The following is a 14,251-nucleotide window of genomic DNA, read 5'->3' on the forward strand; positions in this document are numbered from 1 at the left end:
TTTTATCCCGTTCTGGTTTTTCAATTTTATATATATGATGATAGGTAATTATAAACTAAAATTAAAAACTACATAAAGCTACTTAAAAATTACAACATAAACTAAAATTACCTATAAATAAAAAACGTCCAACATATGAGAATGGAGCAACGTGTAAAAAGTTATTATGGTCATTGGTCAGCTAAGGATCGGTTTTAGCGGCATAAAACTGATTAGTTTTACTTTAAGAAAGTAGAAATTTATATATATACCACTTTTAGCTTCAAACCTCAGATACTCGTAATTTCTACTAGAAAATTACGCCGCAACTGAGATAATTGGTAGACCTATAATTATAACATTTACGTACCTACCTACCTGTACTTTTTCCAAGAACCGTTCCCACTACGCGTAACTAATGAACTTTAAATTTACGATCATACTGGCTCATTGTGCGGCGAATGTAATTTATTTACTACACTGTTCTTGGGGCAGTAAATTATAAATACTGGACCGAGTGCTGTAAAACAATTCACCTTCTGTTATGATTATTTTATGCAGCAAATGCGCATATTGCATTTTAGACTTAGCAAAGGGTTGTGGCGACATTCTAGATGTATCCTGAAAATACATCTTTGTCTATTGCTTTGTATTTTTAGAAGAATATAAAATACATTATTTAATAATTTACGTTTGACAGGTACATTATAAATTATAGGTAGAACAATAATTACATTTTTATTAAGATTTTTGAATTTGTTTCTTTGGATTCAAACATATACATTCTAAGTTTAATTTAATCCATTGTTATTTTGTGACGCTTACAAAAAAAACTGGTTGACAAAACTATGACTACGATTTTCACCACCTTTTATATCGGGGACTTCGAATATTTAGACATTAATATTTCCAGCCTCATATACATAAATAATACACCTCATACACCGTAACAACTATGACCAATCGATATCAAACCATAAACACAATTTATTTTCAGTTAACATACATATAAAAGTGATATAAGATTGAATCACATTATACAGCAAAAATGCAAACCCCCGTACGCCAGAAACCCCTGTGCTCAATAAACCCCATTTGATAAGTAAATTCCGGTTGTTCTCCTGAAAACCTTTGTGTGTTCGTATTGTTATTACATATTTTCCTTTCTTTTGATTATGAAAATGGAGGTAAGCACTGATACAATATTATTAATTCAATGACAATGTGGGGAATTGTGTTTTTGTCGTTGGCTACATCCTTTTCAGCGTTACCTTAATAAACGTTTGGATGGATATATTCTTCGTTGAGCATGATGTTTTTTTTATTGTTGGTGATAAAATATTATTAAGACTAATGTCGTTTAAAATTACAAGTTATAAATAAGTATCAACTTCTATACTTAGTGAAGTTTTTAGCATTATAATTAACAAGTTCCATAACTTAGTTATATCGTCATGCATCTTAGAAGGATGTTTAAGCAAAACTTTAGTGTATTTCTCACATAACTTTAGTAATAACAAATATATTTACATAATAACTAAGCCACACAAAGTCAAAGATCCAAATCTTGCACAAAATGCAGCTAAAACTGAATTAAATGCAATAAAATGAAGTTAGACGAAGCTTAATTTGCAACGCTTTGTAAAACTAAGTACCATTTGAAACTAGGTCGTAATACAGATTCTACTAATCTGTGCTAATGCGCCCGCTGAGGATTTGTGTATTCGAAACTTTTACCAGGTAAATTAATGATTTATATTGCTGATAGGTATTCGATTTTGGTGTTTTTCACTCAATACTCAATAGAACTGGGTAAAGTATGATGTAAGTTAGGGCCAACTTTAAGGACGCTGATTAAGAATGTTTTTTTGCCTACATGCCAAATGCAGTCGAGAAATTAAGAATGGAGCTGAGTGTATTATTTTAAACTTTTTTCAAAGGCTCTTTAATTGATCGAACTGCCAGTTATTTCTCTGAGGAACTGTTTTCATGGTAATAATAATTAATACAAATAATTTCAAATTCTAATTACTTAAATTCTTCCTCTTGATACGTAGGTACAGGTATTGAACCAACACCGCCAGCGCTAGTGCCAATCCCAGTTGGATTAAAATGCTCTTAGCGGGCACGCATGAGCACGGATGGGTAGGAATCCCATCTAGCTACATAATCCTTCAATTTTTTAGGAGCTTACAGGTTATTTTTGAATACTTTTTTGCATAGCCTACGATATACTGTATCCCACTGTGCACTACTGGGTATAAAGGCCATCTCTCTTTCCCGCCACCACTTATCACTTTTTCCTGCTAGTCACTACAAAAAAGGTTTCGATCATCCCGCGCCAACACCTTCTTGGTTCTGCATACTGCTCCGACTATCCATCGCCTATCCTATTGGTACTATTTAGGACATAAACTAATGAGAGATAGATAGATGTCATATAATTATGAACTAAAAAGAGACGAAGCCCTCTTTTGATAAAGGCAAGAAAGTGTGACTACTTAACCAAATGTACAAATCAAAATAATTGATAAAAATAATTTTATTTGTTCCCAAATATTTGTACGTCGCAAAAAAATATATAAACATGTAAAGCAGCTTAAACTTGATACTTAAAACAAGGCATAACTTGACCTTTAAATGTGACGTTCACGGAAAAAGGTGCCTTATGGCGGCTGGCGCTTACGTCGCATAGCGCCGCAATAATATTGGAGCGGCATTAATAATAGCGTAAGCGCCAACCGCCATAAGGTACCTTTATTCGTGGGACGTCACAAATTATTTTTAGGTATTCGTAAACATTGTTCTCTCTATAACTAATAGGGACCTCTAATATCAGATGAAAATTAAAACAATGACAACAACTTAGGACAAAAATAACACTTCTCTTATTTTCCACTTAAATCTAAATCAACCCTCGATTAAACTGTTCTATTTCAAAGTGAATCCACCATACGGTTAAAAAGAGTGGAGTAAGACGGCATTTCTAGTCCGCTTGAGGCCGAGCTTAATTAGAACTGTAACAAAGAACTTAAGCCTCATGTCACATTCACGTGACTTCGACTGGGTGTAATTACTGCCTCACGGGGCTTAAACTGTGAACTATATTGGCCCTGGAAACCTTTATAGTGTTGAGGATTTCTATAGTGGAAGTTGGGAGTTTTTGCTCCGTGGAGCGCTCGTGAAAATTACAATTGTACATAATTTCGAAAAGGCAGAAAAAAGATGGTATTATGTTTCGAAATTAACGGCTTCAATTTGGGCAAATTGTTTAGAAACCAAAATACCATGTTGGTACCACTACTATTACATATCTCGTCAATCTCTAATTCATTTCCCGAATCGCGACGCCAGCCGCCATAAGGTACCTTTTGCCGTGGAACGTCACATATCTTTACTATTTCATATCTAGTGAATCTCTAATTCATTTCCCGAATCGAGCCGACAGTAACAGTTTTAAATATGATAATTGCGCGAAACAGAAACACCACGCTGCGCTTCAAAACCCGCATTGCTGACGTAGGCGAGAAAACCGCTAGGCTCAAATGGGACTGGGCCGGTCACGTCTACCGCATGCATCCGGAAAGGTGGGCTAGCTTAGCCACCAAATGGATGCCGGTAGAGGGACGTGGCCGCGGTAGGCCCAAACGGAGATGGCGAGATGACCTGGACAGTTTCCTGAACAACTGGCCGGAGGAAGCACCAAATCGGGAGTCGTGGAGATTAAGGGGAGAGGCCTTTGCCCAGCAGTGGGACACTCAAATAGGCTATTATTTTTTTTTTTTTTTTTTTTTTTTTTTTTTTTTTTTTTTTTTTTTTTTTTTTTTTTTTTTTTTTTTTTTTTTTTTTTTTTTTTTTTTTTTTTTTTTTTTGTATACACTAATAAAGTTTATTGTTAGCAAAAAAAAAAAAATTGCGCATAAGTAAGTTGAAATATAAGTACCTATAGATTACCTAGATGAAAGTGAGCAATAAAAAAAGGGTTTATCTATTTTAATGTTGACCTAGTCTACCTTCATTCGATATTCATCAGTCATAACAATTACGTACCTATATATTATACCTTCTTAATTAAACCGACCTAAAAAGGCTTTTTCAGGTGGCTTTGAACTCAAAAAATAATTATTTTGACTTTACTCCTTTCATAGTATATGGCATATTTGATATGTACTTAATTGATAAAGTGTATGTACAGTCGAAGTTAAATATATGTTTACACTTTTGCTTTGCTTTGCACCTTACTCCTTTGTAATAAGGCGAAAAATGTAAACATATCTTTGACGTCGACTGTACATGTTCCACGATAAATGTTCTGACATTTTTATTGTTGCACTACCATACTTTCTCACGTAAAATTCTGTGCTTCGTTAGCTTGGTCCAACTGTGTTAAGGATGACTCACGCTAAACTGGGCCGTGGCCGGGCCGGAGCTTCCGGCGCGTCGTTTTCTATGGAAAGCACCACGTGATCACCGATCAGCCGTCATAGAAAATGACATATCGGACGTCTCGGTCCGGGCACGGCCCGGACTAGCGTGACTCATCCTTAAAGGATGACTCAGTTGCGTTTCCATTAAATGACTATTTAAGTATTACCTACCAAATATAAAAAACGGAATTATTTTAAATTTAAAATGCTCAGAGTGTCTACGGAATCGGGCAATTCGGCTCACATCCTCAAAAGAACGCGAACAAAAACTAATTCGCAATGAAATGTGAAACGTTTGTACGAAGCGTGCCCCGTAAACACACCTGTCAGAGTGGTCACGAATTGAAAAGCAACTGCCGCGGCACATGCGAGTATGGGGAAAACATTAGCCGTTCCGCCTTTGGGGAAATTTCAGTTTTGTCGGGGCAATGAATTATGCAGCCTTTGCGCGGTCTTGATGAGTTATATTTTCGTTTGTTGATACGCCAAAAGCCTTTTGTGGTTCTAATAAACCGGGGCTTATTGAAAATTTGCTAGACTTAAATTGACCTGGATATGGACCGCGATTACCTTTTGTATTGTTTTCGAGGTCCCGACATCGACATTTCAACGCAGTTACTGTGCATCTTGTTCACGGGTAATTGAAGATAGCGGATGGACCTCATACTGCCGTATTCGAACTTCAAGATATTCACAAGAGACGACACGTACTAGATCCATTCTAGATACGTTATAGTTTAGATATCAACTAGTTCTTTTTTGCAGCGCAATTCGGGCAACCAATGTCACTTTTACGTTAGATAGAGTAAGATAGGTATCTATTAGATGTGAATTGGATCTCTAAGTCATATCCTGTGGAAATCGTTCAAGAGTATCTGCAGATTCGCGAAAATGTCAAATTTGACAGGTTAGATCTTAAACATATCGTTATCGTATCTTGGTGATGTCTAAAAGATATCTAATAGATATCTATTTCAAAATCCGAATCGGGCCCAAAGTTGCCAAAGTTGCGTCAAAACTGTGTCGAAATATCTGGAGCTTGAAAATAATACAATGGGTAATCGCGGTCCATATCCCGGTCTATTTAAATCTAGTGAAACTAGCCGTGAACTATTCTAAACTGTTATTGAAAATTTACTGTTTGTGTTTGAGTCGTTTCACACAAATTGCATATTATACGAGTATCTTCTTCTCGCACTCGTAGTTTCATCCGCATGACTCACGGATGTTCTTTAGGTACTTACTTTCTCGACGTATCAGTTATATTAATTAAAAAACTAGCGACCTTCGTACGGGTCAAAGGGTCAAAACAAAACAAAGGTTTTGTAAAATAATGGCTCTTAATATAATTATCCAGTAATGGACAAAACTATTTTAAAATACATGTCAAAACAATTTCCGTAATTAGATTTCGCTTCAAATTTAGTTTCTAAAGCGCATTAATTGAATAGCATCACAGTGTGTTCCATACAATCAAGCTTGCATCGACTGAGATTAAAATTGCATGCGACGCGGGCCGTGTGTAAAATGCATTACTTTGAAGGCCTTAGTATTTTAACATTAATGTGGAAGTTGGATGAGTGAATTTACAGGCGAGTTAACAATAGCAATACTAAACCTTTACTACATAAACTGGTAGAATGAGCCGTTTATATTAAGCAAATGAGACATATTTTTCACAGCTTGCGTCCTAGCGAACGAAACGCTATCTGTCTCTATCTAGAGACACTACTTGTATTAGTGCGATAGCGCATTAATAAGAAAGAAGAGTGATAGAGATACAGATACTATTTCATCTTTGTCATCAAAGCCTCCACGTAGTCGGAAATCCGTGCAAACGCTCATGGTAAATTATTCGTCACATTTTCAACTCCAAATGTCGGGGAAATACGCTCGTTGTTAATCCTGCTTAAATATTCACAACTTATTTATTTTACCCTATTTTACAATATAAGATAGTACAGTCAAAGTACACACGACGAAGCGACTAGAAATAATAGTTTGCTCTGAAACTTTGTTCGGAGCTTTCATGATAAGATGTTAAACCTATTGTAAAGAAAAAAAGTATACTTACAGCTGTACTAGTACACATATAGCCAACTATGGAGTGTAGAAGTCTACCTTCCATATAGCCAACCAAAAAAAACACTCGGCCGTCAATGAATTATGACATAGTGACGACATAAATCAATTTCTTAGGAATCTCGCACTATTTGTCATTTTGATATGGCGCCATCATGATCAGGGTTTTATTTTGCTGACTCGTCTTCATATCTTATCCGTTTTTGTCGCAACACAAGGTGGTATTTATAGGTAAGTTTGTGAGCAAGAAACATGATAAACCCAGCAACTAAGCCAACCAGTATAATGGGAACCTGTAAAATGATAAAGGACTCTGGTTCATCGTGTCATTGTCGAGCACAAAGCCCTAACGTAATTTGATCACGAGAAAGAGGTAGTGCGAATTGTCAATAATACAAATAACGTTGTGTTATTTTCTAGCGTTCCGTACTTACAGCCCGAGCGTGACTAGTAGGCTTGGTATTCCTACTCCTTACCACGTACAGGAGATTACGAGTAAATCCTCAATAAGTTACCACTGACATAGTTGACTAGTTATAAACCTATTTGAAACGAGATGGGTCTAAACCGGTAGTCAGAAGTGAGTTTCTGTTAATTAATATACAAATTCAGCGCTAAGCCAACAAGCTATGTTCAAATCACACAGTCAAACGCTAGGAGTCACTTGTCTATCGCTAGCCCGAACCATAATCTGATCTACAGACGATAGATCGCACTGTCTATGAGGCGACATTAGGCTCAATCACAGGGTGTTCTCTCCCATAGATTAGAATATCAAATTCATTTAAAATTGGGGGCTTGAAGCAGAAGCGCTCATGAAGCGCTACAGGAGACTAGCCAAATAGCGTTGTTTGATTTTTATATGTGTGCTTCGATTGGTCCAAAACCGCCAACAAGGAGCTGTTAACGTGTTGCAATAGCACACTTTTGACATTTGCGATATCTTAAAAAACCGGGCAAGTGCGAGTCGGACTCGCGCACGAAGGGTTCCGTACCAAAATGCAAAAAAAAACAAAAAAAAAGCAACAAAAAAAAACGGTCACCCATCCAAGTACTGACCACTCCCGACGTTGCTTAACTTTGGTCAAAAATCACGTTTGTTGTATGGGAGCCCCATTTAAATCTTTATTTTATTCTGTTTTTAGTATTTGTTGTTATAGCGGCAACAGAAATACATCTAGCTATCACGGTTCGTGAGATACAGCCTGGTGACAGACGGACAGACGGACGGACGGACAGCGAAGTCTTAGTAATAGGGTCCCGTTTTACCCTTTGGGTACGGAACCCTAAAAATGGAACAATTTTTTTAAAAGAAGAACATAACTGAACTTCGTCTAGGGTCTTGTTCTGTCCCCTGCGCTCGGCAGGCAACGATAACTTACCAGGGATCCACGTGAACGCTTTTCATTGTTTATTTTTATTGCTCCGGCCAAATTCACACCCGAATGAATGTGAAGTAAAGCCTCCGGGACGTTAATTAAGTTCTTGGCTTTTACGGGCGCGTCGCAGGCTGTAACTGTAGCGCTCATTAAGGTGCCGATGTAAGTATCGGAATTGTTTATGTGCCTTATTTGTGGGCAAAAATTGTAATTAGGTTTAAGGTGCGTGTTGCGGTCGTAAACGTTCACTTTTATAATATATATTTATAATTTATATATGCTGAGACTAGTAATGTAATTTGGAAAGCAATGCGTTTAGTGTTTTTGGTTATGGTTATGAAATGAAGAATTATTTTTAGGATTCAGTAACCAAAGGGTGACAAACAGTGTCCGTCTGTTTATCACAGTGCAGTGTCTCAATAACTGTGATAAATCACAAATCGGACAAACATAATGTGTATTTCTATTGCCGCTACAGCACATAACAAAAATAACAATAAATTAGTAATTAATTGGGGTTCACAAACAAGAAACAAATATTGTAGTTGGTCAAGCGTGAGGCGGACTTGAGGGAACGTGTTTTCCAACAGTCCCAATCCTCACATGAATAGTTTTATTTTATTTTTTATACAATTAATATTTACTGCAAAGTGAAATTACTTTTGAACACAGATTTCTAACCTGTATTCTGTAAGCTATTGTAATAATCACCCTGAACTGCACAAATCACGTTTTCAAAGTAAATTGCACTATAACAATAGCTGTGCAGCATGCGTACCTATGGACTGTAAATAAAATAACAAAGGTCAGACTAAATGAGTCTCGTGAACCGTCCGTTTTGCCCTAGTGCTTAAGTTTACCCATTGAAACTTATCAGTAAAATTTCCTGAAGAACTCCGTCTAGCTAAAGCATTTTAAAGTAAGGATTAAACCCATATTGGTCTCTATCAAGGAGGTTATTTTATTTTGGTTTATGAATTTCTGGAGAGGAACCATAATTAAATAAAATTAAAATTTGAATTCAGGTAACTAATGGCTCATAAATAAATATCTTAAAATTAGCATTCATTACAAAAGTTTATCGTTACACTAATAAACTTAAAAAACACATTATGGCTGCGACGAGTTCCGCAACCCCGCAGTGTCAGGGAGCCGGTCGCGAAAAGTTAAAGTAAAAGTGTTCCTTATTTTGAACATTGGGGTAAAGTGCTCCGTCAACAAAGTTTTGTAGTACGGAGCACCAAAAGTAATAGTTGACACTTATCAGAAGTGCTGATAAACCATGCAAGACTCCATTTGATCAAATATAAAACCGCCTAGTTAATTTCCTTCGAAAAACGATTAGATTATCTTTATTAAATTATTAGGAACCAAATAATCAAAATATGTGCTAAAAATACACCAATCAAATCAGCCTCTGTGTAGGCGTTACTTATTAAAGACCGACGGAATTTCCTAGAAGAATTGCCGAATATAAATTACGCCGCTTCAGGGATTCGTAATGAAGGGTTCGGATGGACTATTAAAAAACCGGACAAGTGCGAGTAGGACTCGCCCACCGAGGGTTCCGTACTTTTTAGTATTTGTTGTTATAGCGGCAACAGAAATACATCATCTGTGAAAATTTCAACTGTCTAGCTATCACGGTTTGTGAGATACAGCTTGGTGACAGACGGACGGACGGACGGACGGACAGCGGAGTCTTAGTAATAGGGTCCCGTTTTACCCTTTGGGTACGGAACCCTAAAAATGGCCGTTCTCGTCCTCTATTTGTCTAACAACATACTGTACCGCGTCTACTATCTTCTTCTTCCTCGCGTTATCCCGGCATTTTGCCACGGCTCACATAGGAGCCTGGGGTTCGCTTGACAACTAATCCCATGATTTGACGTAGGCACTAGTTTTTACGAAAGCGACTGCCATCTGACCTTCCAACCCAGAGGGGAAACTAGGCCTTATTGGGATTAGTCCGGTTTCCTCACGATGTTTTCCTTCACCGAAAAGCGACTAGTAAATATCAAATGATATTTCGTACATAAGTTCCGAAAAACTCATTGGTACGAGCCGGGGTTTGAACGCGCGACCTCCGGATTGCAAGTCGCACGCTCTTACCGCTAGGCCACCAGCGCTTCCTCTACCGCGTCTACTATCACAGGTCAATAACTGAAATTTGAGAATGTACGCTCCTAGCTCTATATAAAAATTATGCCCTCCGAGAGAGATTTTTGCGGTGGTTCTTGTGGGTAAGTATCCCATCAAAAACATAAATGTATAAAAGGAGAGCCAAGTTCAATACAAAAATTATGCTTGGCTGTGGGGTTCGCCGCAAAAAGAATGGAGATCTAAATGGGTGCCAAGTTCTATGCAAAATCCAAATATGTATTTATAGGAACAAAATAACATTATAAACAAGTATTAAACTCTATTTCTTTGCTTTATTGGATACCTATAACAATTGCTGTTATTTTAAAAAAATGCGAGATCTTAAAGCAGGTTAGATTTGACTTGGCCAGTTTTCATTACATCAGTCATTTTATAAAGTTATTCAACATATATATTTTGTAATTCTGATAAAAACTGGCCAAGCCAAATCTAACCTACTTTAAGATCTCACATTTTTTTTAAATAACAGCAATTGTTATAGGTATCCAATAAAGCAAAGAAATAGAGTTTAATACTTGTTTATAATGTTATTTTGTTCCTATAAATACATATTTGGATTTTGCATAGAACTTGGCACTCATTTAGATCTCCATTCTTTTTGCGGCGAACCCCACAGCCAAGCATAATTTTTGTATTGAACTTGGCTCTCCTTTTTTACATTTATTTTTTTGATGGGATATCAATACTTTTTGTAAAGAAAACTAGGCAGGTATTGAGATTTAATGTTTTTTCTTGTGTTTCCGCTGCATGTTTTTTACTTCTGTTCTTTGTATTAATTATGTGGTGCCGCGCGCCGCCAACGACACACCGCTGGCCGGTTGTTTAGCGCGTATTACAGGTTTATTGCTTGGGGACCCCCCCTATTTTTTAACTTTTTTTTATTTTTAGACTTTTTCCTACGCTTACACACAATTACCGAGCTGGATTCCAAATTTCACCCTTCTAGGTCATCTGGAAGTAGGTTAGGTTTAGGTACTATATGTCAGTCACAATAAAAAAGAAATTTGTATGGGGACCCCCCCTATTTATTAACTTTTTTTTGTTTTTAGATTTTTTCCTACGCTTACACACAATAACCGAGCTGGATTCTAAATTTCATCTTTCTAGGTCATCTGAAAGTAGGTTAGGTTTAGGTACTTATATGTCAGTCACAATAAAAAATGGTTTTTTTGTATGGGGACCCCCCCTATTTTATAACTTTTTTTTTTATTTTTAGATTTTTTCCTACGCTTTCACACAATAACTGAGCTGGATTCCAAATTTCATCCTTCTAGGTCATCTGGAAGTAGGTTAGGTTTAGGTACTTATATGTCAGTCACAATAAAAAATGGTTTTTTTGTATGGGGAGCCCCCCTATTTTATAACTTTTTTTTATTTTTAGATTTTTTCCTACGCTTTCACGCAATAACTGAGCTGGATTCCAAATTTCATCCTTCTAGGTCATCTGGAAGTAGGTTAGGTTTAGGTACTATAAGTCTGTCAGTCAGTCTTAAAATTTACGACTTTTTGACCTTCATATCTTTATAACCGTTTGAGCTAGCTTCATGAAATTTGGGCTTCTAGATGTCCTTATGGATATAATTAAACACACGTAGTTTTATGTGTTTACGTTAAAGATATTTTGAGTTATAGAAGGGTCAAAAGTGGCACCAAGTGGTTCGTGTAATATTACACTTGGCGCTGGCTAGCCAGTTCCTTTGCTTGAACTTGGCTTGACACGCTGCCGCGTGTCTAGATTTGTTGTTTCCAAGAGTGAAGGATTTTACAACCCTAACTTTGCGTGTACCTATTGTAAAAATCGTCGGCCTAAGTCGCAAATCTCGTAACTCCATTTCAAGGAAATTAGTAGTTGCTACATTGGACAACAATAATTATAGTCGCAAACCTCGTAACTTCCCCGGAGAAGTTACTTAGGCTGACGAAATATTTTTTTTACATAAAGTGTACAATAGTACCCTCAGCAATTTTAAGTCGTACTTGACCAAATTTTGTTCACATAGGAGTATCGACGTTGGCACACATTCCCGCTATTCCACTCAACGCAACATAATCGAATCATTATTTACAAGAGTCATTATCATGCGCGTAAATTTTTATCCAAACTCGTGTTACGGCGCAAATGAAAGGGCAAAATGAAACAAGGGCCTTATTCTCAAACGTACATTTGGCGTTACAAAATGATAATGAAAATATCGTCGGGTGAAAAGCAAAAGTCACTAAGTACTATCAAAAAATTAAAGTAACAATGCACTTTATTACACTTGTAACACGGTTTATTGTCCAATCATTTCAATGGTGTTAGTTAGTGACTTTTGCTTGTCACCTGACGATATAGTCTGGCAGACCAATTTTGTCAATAGCATAAATACTCATCCCTTTGGTGATAATAACTAGTTACACATACACACTAGTGTAAGGAAAGATAGTAGGTATGTAACTATGTGAATGCGGTCGGTGCCATCCTCTAAAAGCACTGACATATGCGCGGATGGACGACACAGTGAAAATCATTTTGTATCATATTACAAGATTTGTTTAATATCTATCTTATTTCAGTTTCAGGTAGATACATTAAAAAAATAAGACTACCTAAATTAAAACTAAAAATTAATACGAAATAAAATAAAAAACCTCAATCGGGCTCCTTTAGCATGGTGCCGAGGACGCTGGCAGCATTTCCCCGCTGAACTGCCATGGTAATTGCGCGAGAAAGCTGCCAGCTCTCGGTCACCAGTGAAGTCGGTTAATCTTTTTGACATCTCTTACTTGTTTAAGTATACTTACCACGTGTCAATCCTGTTAATATTTAAAAAAATAAGTAGTGTTTTATCGGGGGGCACGGCAGTGCCCCCGCCAAGTCGAGCGCGAAGCAAACACTGCCGTACCATCCTTTACTGGAACCATTTCGCCGCATTTTCAGGCCCCTATTTGAGAACCTCTGGATAAGACCAGAACGCAGAAATTTTGGTCATCCAGTAAGCTATAATCACATACTTAAAATCCAAAATTTCAAGTCTGTAGGTCATTTAGTTCCGAAGTTAAGCGAAAGCAAAGTTTCGCATTTATGAAACTCACTCATGATCATCAGAATAGAACTAGTACTTCCCATAAACTCAGAGAGCTGAAATTTGGTACAGAGTTAGGGTTTAATGGCCACATAAAAAGAAAACCTAAAAATATTGCAATATCAGTCACGTTTTAAAGATCTAAGAACTGCATAAGTAAGTTTGTAATCCCATATAAATATATGATATTACAAAGTTACTGTTGCAGTTCCTACAAATAGTAGGTAGAGTAATGCAAAGGTACACTACGATGTACGATGTGAGTATGAATGAAGATATGTTTAGTTATGATATGTGTATACATAGTATGGGTATGAGTACCCGAAAAGAAGGACTGCCTACAAAAAGAGATGAGATCCCATCAAAAACATTACATGTAAAAAGGTGCAAGTCTCGCAACGTTTTTACTACAAAAAAGTTTTGAGATGTAATGTGAAACCAAGTCGGTTATTTTAATCAGTGTCAGGGGGTGTTAAAACCGTATCAATAAGATATCTTTAATTTGTAATACGTATAATGACTTGGCCATCGCACGGCTGCATAATGACAAAAGGATCATCGTCACCTATTAAAAATAATTCTAATTGAACATAACGCTAGCGCTAATTGCAGTTTGAGCATTACACATATTTACGAGTACGGTACGAGTAAAGCATTATGTGCGATTGCCAAGTCATTATATGATGATTAGTGACGGATTACTGATTATTATTTAATTATTAGATTTAATGAATGGGCAATACGAAAAACTGTTGCTACTGTACAAGAATCAGAACCGGAAAAAAAGAAAAGAAAGATTTGTAATAATAAAAAAACTACTCCTAAAAAGAAAAAAAATGTGTTAAATAAGAAAATCTAATAAAATAAATAAATATGCCCACGTTTCTACAAAAAGAAGTGAAATCCCACCAAAAACATTCTGTAAAAAACTAGCCAAGTCTCGATGGAGCTACTTGTTTATCTCTAAAAAGTAATGAAATCTAGACAAAGTCGTGCCAAGTCTAAGGTTCCTTACTGCGATTTCTTTATTATTATAGTTAATGTTGTGTGACTTGGCCGTTGAAGGGTACACAAGGGTACAAAACCAGGTGCTCCATGACACCATTGCACCAATCTACCATTGCACCAAAAAGAAGTGTTTGTTTCAGGCTCGCCC

Source organism: Cydia fagiglandana, chromosome 11 (genome assembly GCF_963556715.1).
Source record: "Cydia fagiglandana chromosome 11, ilCydFagi1.1, whole genome shotgun sequence".
NCBI classification, from domain to species: Eukaryota; Metazoa; Arthropoda; class Insecta; order Lepidoptera; family Tortricidae; genus Cydia; species Cydia fagiglandana.